We start from the raw sequence: 8,034 nt of genomic DNA on the forward strand, positions 1-8,034 counted from the left end.
TCTCCCACCTGGAGAGCAGGGTCAGGGTGAGCAGGCAGCAGATAGTTGGGACCTGGTGGGCAGAGTCAGGCCAAGCAAGTGGCAGGCCGTTCTACAGACTCAGGGATCAGACACTAAGTCAAGTGGGTGGAGGTCAGTTCCAGCAGCCAGGGGCCACGGAATTCTTCCTCCACACCCCAGGACCTGCCGAAGAAGTTATCCAAAGCCTCCCAAGTGGGAGCCTGTGTGCTCAGCTCTCTTTGCGCTGTTGGGGAACAGTTTAGGGGAGCCTCCTATTGGTCTGCTGCCTCCCAGCCTGGTGGGGGGGAAAATGAAGGCTTCAGGCACAAAGAAACCTGAGTCCTGTGCTGACCTGGTGCCATGCACCCAAGAGCTTCAGGATGGCTTCAGTTGCTGCTCAATCCCCATCTCACCTGTTGGCTGGTGCAGTGACTCTGTGCAGACTCCAGGCAGGTTGCTGATCTATAGTAGCAGAGAGAGCCTCTCACAACTCAGCCACAGCACCTGCAGAGTGAGTATGGTACCCCAGGGCTCTGTCCTCCTAATCAGCCCTCTGGGTGGACATGTGGGCACTTAAGATGTGCTTGCATTGCTAGAAATAATGATTTAATAAGCTTAAAACCAATTTTTAATTGTTTATTATAAGTAAGTTAGAAATTGAATTAAGGAAATGATTGCAGATGATGGGCAAAAGGGAACAGAGCCAGGAGAGAAGCGCATCAGAGGAAAGCATGTACTCTTTCAGATTGCAGAAGCAATACCAGAAATCGCAACTCTGTTGCAAAGTGCGGCAGCCTCAAGCCTGATGTTTTCAAACAGAGAAACTGTCTTGTGGGAGCTTCACCCCTGCCCAGCGCAACTCAGATCAGAGGTCACTGAGCAGTAAGAGGCAAAGCTCCCTGCCCTGTCAGGGAGAGCAAGTGCATGTGGGGAGTTAGAAAAATAGTGAGGGAGTGCAGAACGTGCTGGACACGGGCAGGCACCTGATCCTTGTTAAGAGAGAAAAGGAAAATCAAACCTTCTAACTCCAGTAAGAGTAGCCCACATGACAAAATCCCAAAACTACAGATGTTGGCATGGATGTGGAGAAAAGGGAACACTTCTCCACTGCTGGTGGGAATGCAAACTAATACGTTCCTATTGGAAAGAAGTTTGGAGAACACTCAGGGATCTAAAAATTGACCTGCCATTGGATCCTGCAATTCCTCTACTAGGAGTATATCCAAAAGATAAAAAATAACTTTGCAAAAAAGATATTTGCACCCCATTACTTATTGCAGCTCAATTCGTAATAGCCAAGTCATGGAAGAAGCCCAAGTGCCCATCGATCCATGAATTGATTAATAAATTGTGGTATATGTATACCATAGAATACTATGCAGCCTTAAAAAAAGATAGAGAGCTTTTTGGGGAGAGACAAGATGGTGGACTGAAGCCAGCTTTCAACAGAGGCTCCCGTCCAGAAGGGACAGGAATTTAGTAAGTATCCTGGTGGATTTGAGCCGCACCAAGACAGAAGGTTGAAGAACGCACATCAACTCTTCTGAGGCAAGCTGTGATCACAAGGACGCAAACAAAAGGTACAAAATCCACCACCAAGTGGACAGGAGTCCTCCTCCCCCATGAGACCGGCTCAAGAGCCCCACAATTAAACAAACGGGCAGAAATTAAAGGCCCTCCCACTACACTCCACGGGAGAGACTTTCTAAAAACTGGACCTACCTCCCATACTAGGGTGCCATGGCGTTCTCCTGCCAGGCATAAAACTGTATAAAACTTAAAAAATCCTTTGCCGGCAACCCTGAACCTCCAACACTCCCCTCCCACTCACTGAGGTCTGGAGGCCTGTCCCCAGGAGTTCGGATTCTTGGGTGATTTCTCAAGGGGAGTGGACAGTCCCTGAGCTGCAAATGGTCAACGCTGACTCTGAGACACGCGAGTAAGGAGAGGGCACTCGGCTGAGGGGGAGTCACGCCTTGGCGGCACTTCCCTGCGGTGCTGTGCAGCAGCCCTCCCCGGGCAACAATACGGCCAGGCATAAAACTGAATGAAACTCTAGCTTCCCCCCACTCTCACTTGGGGGTCTGGGGGCCTGCGCCCCAGGAGTCTGGATTCTTGGGAGATCTCTCCAGGGGTGTGGACAGAGCATAAACTGCGGCCGCTCAGTGCTGACTCTGGGGCGCAAGACAGAGGAGAAAAGGGTCAGCTGGGTGCCCACACCAGAGCGGCAGTTCCTGGAGGCAAATCAACAGCCGTTTTTTCTTTAACAGCAAAACAGCTCACTTCTGGATATTCTGAAGCCACACCCCCGTCTCCCTGGGCAACCAGAGGAGGCCACCAGTGAGCAAAGGATTTGCCTGACACTGCTCACAAACCCGGGAAGCTTCCAGGGCAGGGCCAACTCAGAGAGGTAATTGGACACAAACCTCCAGCAGCAAAGACGTTTGAACTCAGAACAGCCCATCTTCTGTAGGCGATTTTAGCAGAAACAGAGACAGAACCCCGCAAAGTTGTCTGTTCTGTTCTGTTAGCAACATCAATCAGGGACGGGGCTAAGCCTGAGTGAACACCTCCCTCCCACCACCTGCATCAAGCACTCAGAGATGTCAGGCCCCATCTCCTCCTGCTAGATAGCGGCAGACTGCAGGGGCCTGGCAGACCTCCTTGCAATTCAGGCAGGTGCAAACCCCTGGAGTATCTGTTCACTACAGGCAACTGGGTTAGCCATCTGCAGAGATACCAGTGACTGGGTCCGACGGAGAGGCAAAGTGGGGAAGGAGACATCAACCTTCCCAGACTGATCTATTTGGTAGGTGGCTCCTCCTGACTCCCCACAGCACTGGAGTAAGCCATATGAGAGGAGTCACCAGACCCCTGTGATCCAGTTCCCAGAGACCTCTTGAACTCTCCCACCCGAGACAGGTGCCGATTGAGACAATCGATTTGGACCTTTTGAACTGAACTAATAGACTGAGGACTTTTCAGGTAGTGCCCTGGGTATGCAGTTGTAGGAAGGTTTGATTTTCCTTTTCCTTTTCAAATTGGTGCCAGAGGTGGGCAGGCGGGGTGACTTAATTGCTGGTTTTTCCATACAGCTGAGACTTCAAGCCAGAGTAAATGTTACAATAGGATCGAACAGAAACCAACTGAAAACAAGACAGAACCACTTTGCCCCACCACACAAGACAGGGCCCCAGTTTCTCAGTTTCGCCCCACAACACTGTACGGGCCCTCGATAAAGCCCCAGGGGAAAAATCAAAGGGAGTAAAATAACCATGGGGTGGAATCAGTGGAAAAACTCTGGTAACATGAATAACCAGAATAGATCAACCCCCCCAAGGAAAGATACAGCAGATGTGATTGAAGATCCCATTCATAAACAACTGGCTGAGATGTCAGAAATCAAATTCAGAATTTGGATTGCAGACAAGATTAATAAAATGGAATTAGGAATTTGAGGAGAAATTCAAAAGTTGTCTCAAAAATTTAATGAATTTAAAGACAAAACCACCAAAGACTTAGACACACTGAAGCAAGAATTTACAGCTCTCAAAGATATGAAAAATACAGTAGAATCCCTCAGCAACAGAATGGAGCAAGCAGAAGAAAGGATTTCTGACATTGAAGATAAAGTCTTCGAACGCTCCCAATCTCTCAAAGAGGAACAGAAATGGAGAGCAAAAACGGATCATTCACTCAGAGAACTCTCAGATAATTTGAAGAAAAGCAATATATGAATAATTGGGATTTCGGAGAATGATGAAGTGGCCTCAAAGGGCACAGAGGCCCTTCTGCATGAAATTATGAAAGAAAATTTTCCAGACATGCCTAGAGAATCTGAAATTCAGATAGCAGACAGCTTCAGAACCCCAGCACGATTCAACCCCAATAAGTCACCCCCCAGGCATATCATAATTAGCTTCACTAAAGTTAATATGAAAGAGAAGATTCTCAAAGCAGCCCAGCGAAAGAAAACCATTACATACAAAGGAAAGAATATTGGAATAACTGCAGATCTCTCTGCTGAAACTTTTCAAGCCAGAAGAGGGTGGTCATCGACTTTTAATCTCCTAAAGCAAAATAACTTTCAACCCAGGATCTTGTATCCAGCTAAACTGAGTTTCATTTATGATGGAGAAATTAAATACTTCAATGACATTCATATGTTGAAAAAATTTGCCATAAGTAAACCAGCTCTTCAGGATATTCTCAGACCTATCCTCCACAATGACCAACCCAATCCTATACCACAAAAGTAAACTCACTCAGAAACTTCGGATCAAACTCCAACTTCCACACTGGCAAAAGGATTAAAAATGTCCACTGGACCTTTGAAAAACTCGATACCCAAAATTCCACCAGACTTATCAATACTCTCCATTAATGTGAATGGCTTAAACTGTCCTCTAAAGAGGCATAGGTTAGCTGACTGGATACAAAAACTCAAGCCAGATATTTGTTGCATGCAAGAGTCACATCTTAACTTAAAAGACAAATACAGACTCAGGGTGAAAGGATGGTCATCCATATTTCAGGCAAATGGTAATCAGAAAAAAGCAGGTGTTGCAATTTTATTTGCAGATACAGTAGGCTTTAAACCATCAAAAGTAAGGAAGGGCAAGAATGGTCACTTCATATTTGTTAAGGGTAATACTCAACATGACGAGATCTCAATTATTAATATCTATGCACCCAACCAGAATGCACCTCAATTTATAAGAGAAACTCTAACAGACATGAGTAACTTGATTTCCTCCAGCTCCATAATCGTCGGAGATTTCAACACTCCCTTGGCAGTGTTGGATCGATCCTCCAGCAAGAAGCTGAGCAAAGAAATCTTAGATTTAAACCTAACCATCCAATATTTAGATTTAGCAGACATCTACAGAACATTTCATCCCAACAAAACTGAATACACATACTTGTCATCAGCCCACGGAACTTACTCCAAAATTGACCACATTTTAGGTCACAAGTCTAACCTCAGTAAATTTAAAGGAATAGAAATTATTCCTTGCATCATTTTGGACCATCATGGAATAAAACTTGAATTGAGTAACAACAGGAATCTGCATGCTCATACAAAAACATGGAAGTTAAATAACCTTATGTTGAATGATAGCTGGGTCAGAGATGAGATTAAGAAAGAAATCGTCAATTTTTTGGAACAAAACGACAATGAAGACACAAACTATCAGAACCTCTGGGACACCGCAAAGGCAGTTCTAAGAGGGAAATTTATAGCACTGCAAGCCTTCCTCAAGAGAACGGAAAGAGAGGAAGTTAACAACTTAATGGGACATCTCACGCAACTGGAAAAGGAAGAACATTCCAACCCCAAACCCAGTAGAAGAAAAGAAATAACCAAAATTAGAGCAGAATTAAATGAAATTGAAAAAAAAAGAATAATGTAACAGATCAATAAATCAAAAAGCTGGTTTTTCGAAAAGGTCAATAAAATAGATAAACCTCTGGCCAACCTAATCAGAAAAAAAAAGAGTAAAATCTCTAATATCATCAATCAGAAACAACAAAGACGAAATAACAACAGACTTGTCAGAAATCAAAAAAATCCTTAATGAATATTACAAGAAACTTTATTCTCAGAAATATGAAAATCTGAAGGAAATTGACCAATACTTGGAAGTACGCCACCTTCCAAGACAGCCAGAATCAAGTGGAAATGTTGAACAGACCCATATCAAGTTCAGAAAAGCATCAACTATACAAAACCCTCCCTAAAAAGAAAAGCCCGGGACCAGATGGTTTCACGTCAGAATTCTACCAAACCTTTAAAGAGGAATTAGTACCTATATTACTCAACCTGTTCCAAAAGGTAGAAAAAGACGGAAGACTACCCAACACATTCTATGAAGCAAATGTCACCCTGATCCCCAAACCAGGAAAAGACCCAACAAGAAAAGAAAATTATAGACCAATATCACTAATGAATATAGATGCAAAAATATTCAACAAGATCCTAACAAACAGAATCCAGCAACACATCAAACAAATTATACATCATGACCAAGTTGGTTTTATCCCAGGGTCTCAAGGCTGGTTCAATATATGTAAATCTATAAATGTAATTCAGCACATAAACAAATTAAAAAACAAAGACCATATGATTCTCTCAATTGATGCAGAAAAAACTTTTGATAATATCCAGCATCTCTTCATGATCAGAACACTCAAGAAAATTGGTCTAGAAGGGACTTTTCTTAAACTGATAGAGGCCATCTACGGCAAACCCACAGCCAATATCATATTGAATGGAGTTAAATTGGAATCATTTCCACTCAGATCAGGAACCAGACAAGGCTGCCCATTGTCTCCATTGCTTTTCAACATTGTAATGGAAGTTTTAGCCACCATTGGAAGAAAAGGCGATCAAGGGTATCCATATAGGGTCAGAAGAGATCAAAATTTCGCTCTTTGCAGATGATATGATTGTGTATCTGGAAAACACTAGGGACTCTACTACAAAACTCCTAGAAGTGATCAAGGAATACAGCAGTGTCTCAGGTTACAAAATCAACATCCATAAATCGGTAGCCTTTATATACACCAACAACAGTCAAGTTGAAAAAGCAGTTAAGGACTCTATCCCATTCACAGTAGTGCCAAAGAAGATGAAATATTTGGGAATTTACCTAACAAAAGACGTGAAAGATCTCTATAAAGAGAACTATGAAACTCTAAGAAAAGAAATAGCTGAAAATGTTAACAAATGGAAAAACATACCATGCTCATGGCTGGGAAGAATCAACATTATTAAAATGTCCATACTACCCAAAGCAATATATAATTTTAATGCACTCCCTATTAAAGCTCTGCTGTCATATTTTAAAGATCTTGAAAAAACAATACTTTGTTTTATATGGAATCAGAAAAAAACCTCGAATAGCCAAGACATTACTCAGAAATAAAAACAAAACAGGAGGAATCACACTACCAGACCTCAGACTTTACTACAAATCGATAGTGATCAAAACAGCATGGTATTGGCACAAAAACAGAGAATTAGATATCTGGAACAGAACGGAGAACTAAGAGATGAATCCAGCTACTTACCGCTATTTGATCTTTGACAAGCCAATTAAAAACATTCAGTGGGGAAAAGATTCCCTATTTAACAAGTGGTGCTGGGTGAACTGGATGGCAACCTGCAGAAGACTGAAATTGGACCCACACCTTTCACCATTAACTAAGATAGACTCTCACTGGATTAAAGATTTAAACTCAAAACATGAAACTATAAAAATACTAGAGGAGAGTGCAGGGAAAACCCTTGAAGAAATTGGTCTGGGTGAGTATTTTATGAGGAGGACCCCCCGGGCAATTGAAGCAGCTTCAAAAATACAGTACTGGGACTTGATCAAACTAAAAAGCTTCTGCACAGCCAAGAACACAGTAAGTAAAGCAAGCAAACAGCCCTCAGAATGGGAGAAGATATTTGCAGGGTATATCTCTGACAAAGGTTTAATAACCAGAATCCACAGAGAACTCAAACGCATCAGCAAGAAAAAAACAAGGGGTCCCATCGCAGGCTGGGCAAGGGATTTGAAGAGAAACTTCTCTGAAGAAGATAGGAGCACGGCCTTCAGACATATGAAAAAATGCTCATCATCTTTAATCATCAGAGAAATGCAAATCAAAACTACTTTGAGATATCATCTAACTCCAGTGAGACTAGCCTATATCACAAAATCTCAAGACCAGAGATGTTGGCGTGGATGTGGAGAAAAGGGAACACTTCTGCACTGCTGGTGGGAATGCAAATTAATACATTCCTTTTGGAAAGATATATGGAGAACACTCAGAGATCTAAAAATAGATCTGCCATTCAATCCTGTGATTTCTCTGCTGGGCATATACCCAGAAGACCAAAAATCACAACATAACAAAGATATTTGTAACAGAATGTTTATTGCAGCCCAATTCCTAATTGCTAAGTCATGGAAAAAGCCCAAGTGCCCATCGATCCACGAATGGATTAATAAATTGTGGTATATGTACACCATGGAATATTAT

Source organism: Nycticebus coucang, chromosome 8, assembly GCF_027406575.1.
Source record: "Nycticebus coucang isolate mNycCou1 chromosome 8, mNycCou1.pri, whole genome shotgun sequence".
Lineage (NCBI taxonomy): Eukaryota > Metazoa > Chordata > Mammalia > Primates > Lorisidae > Nycticebus > Nycticebus coucang.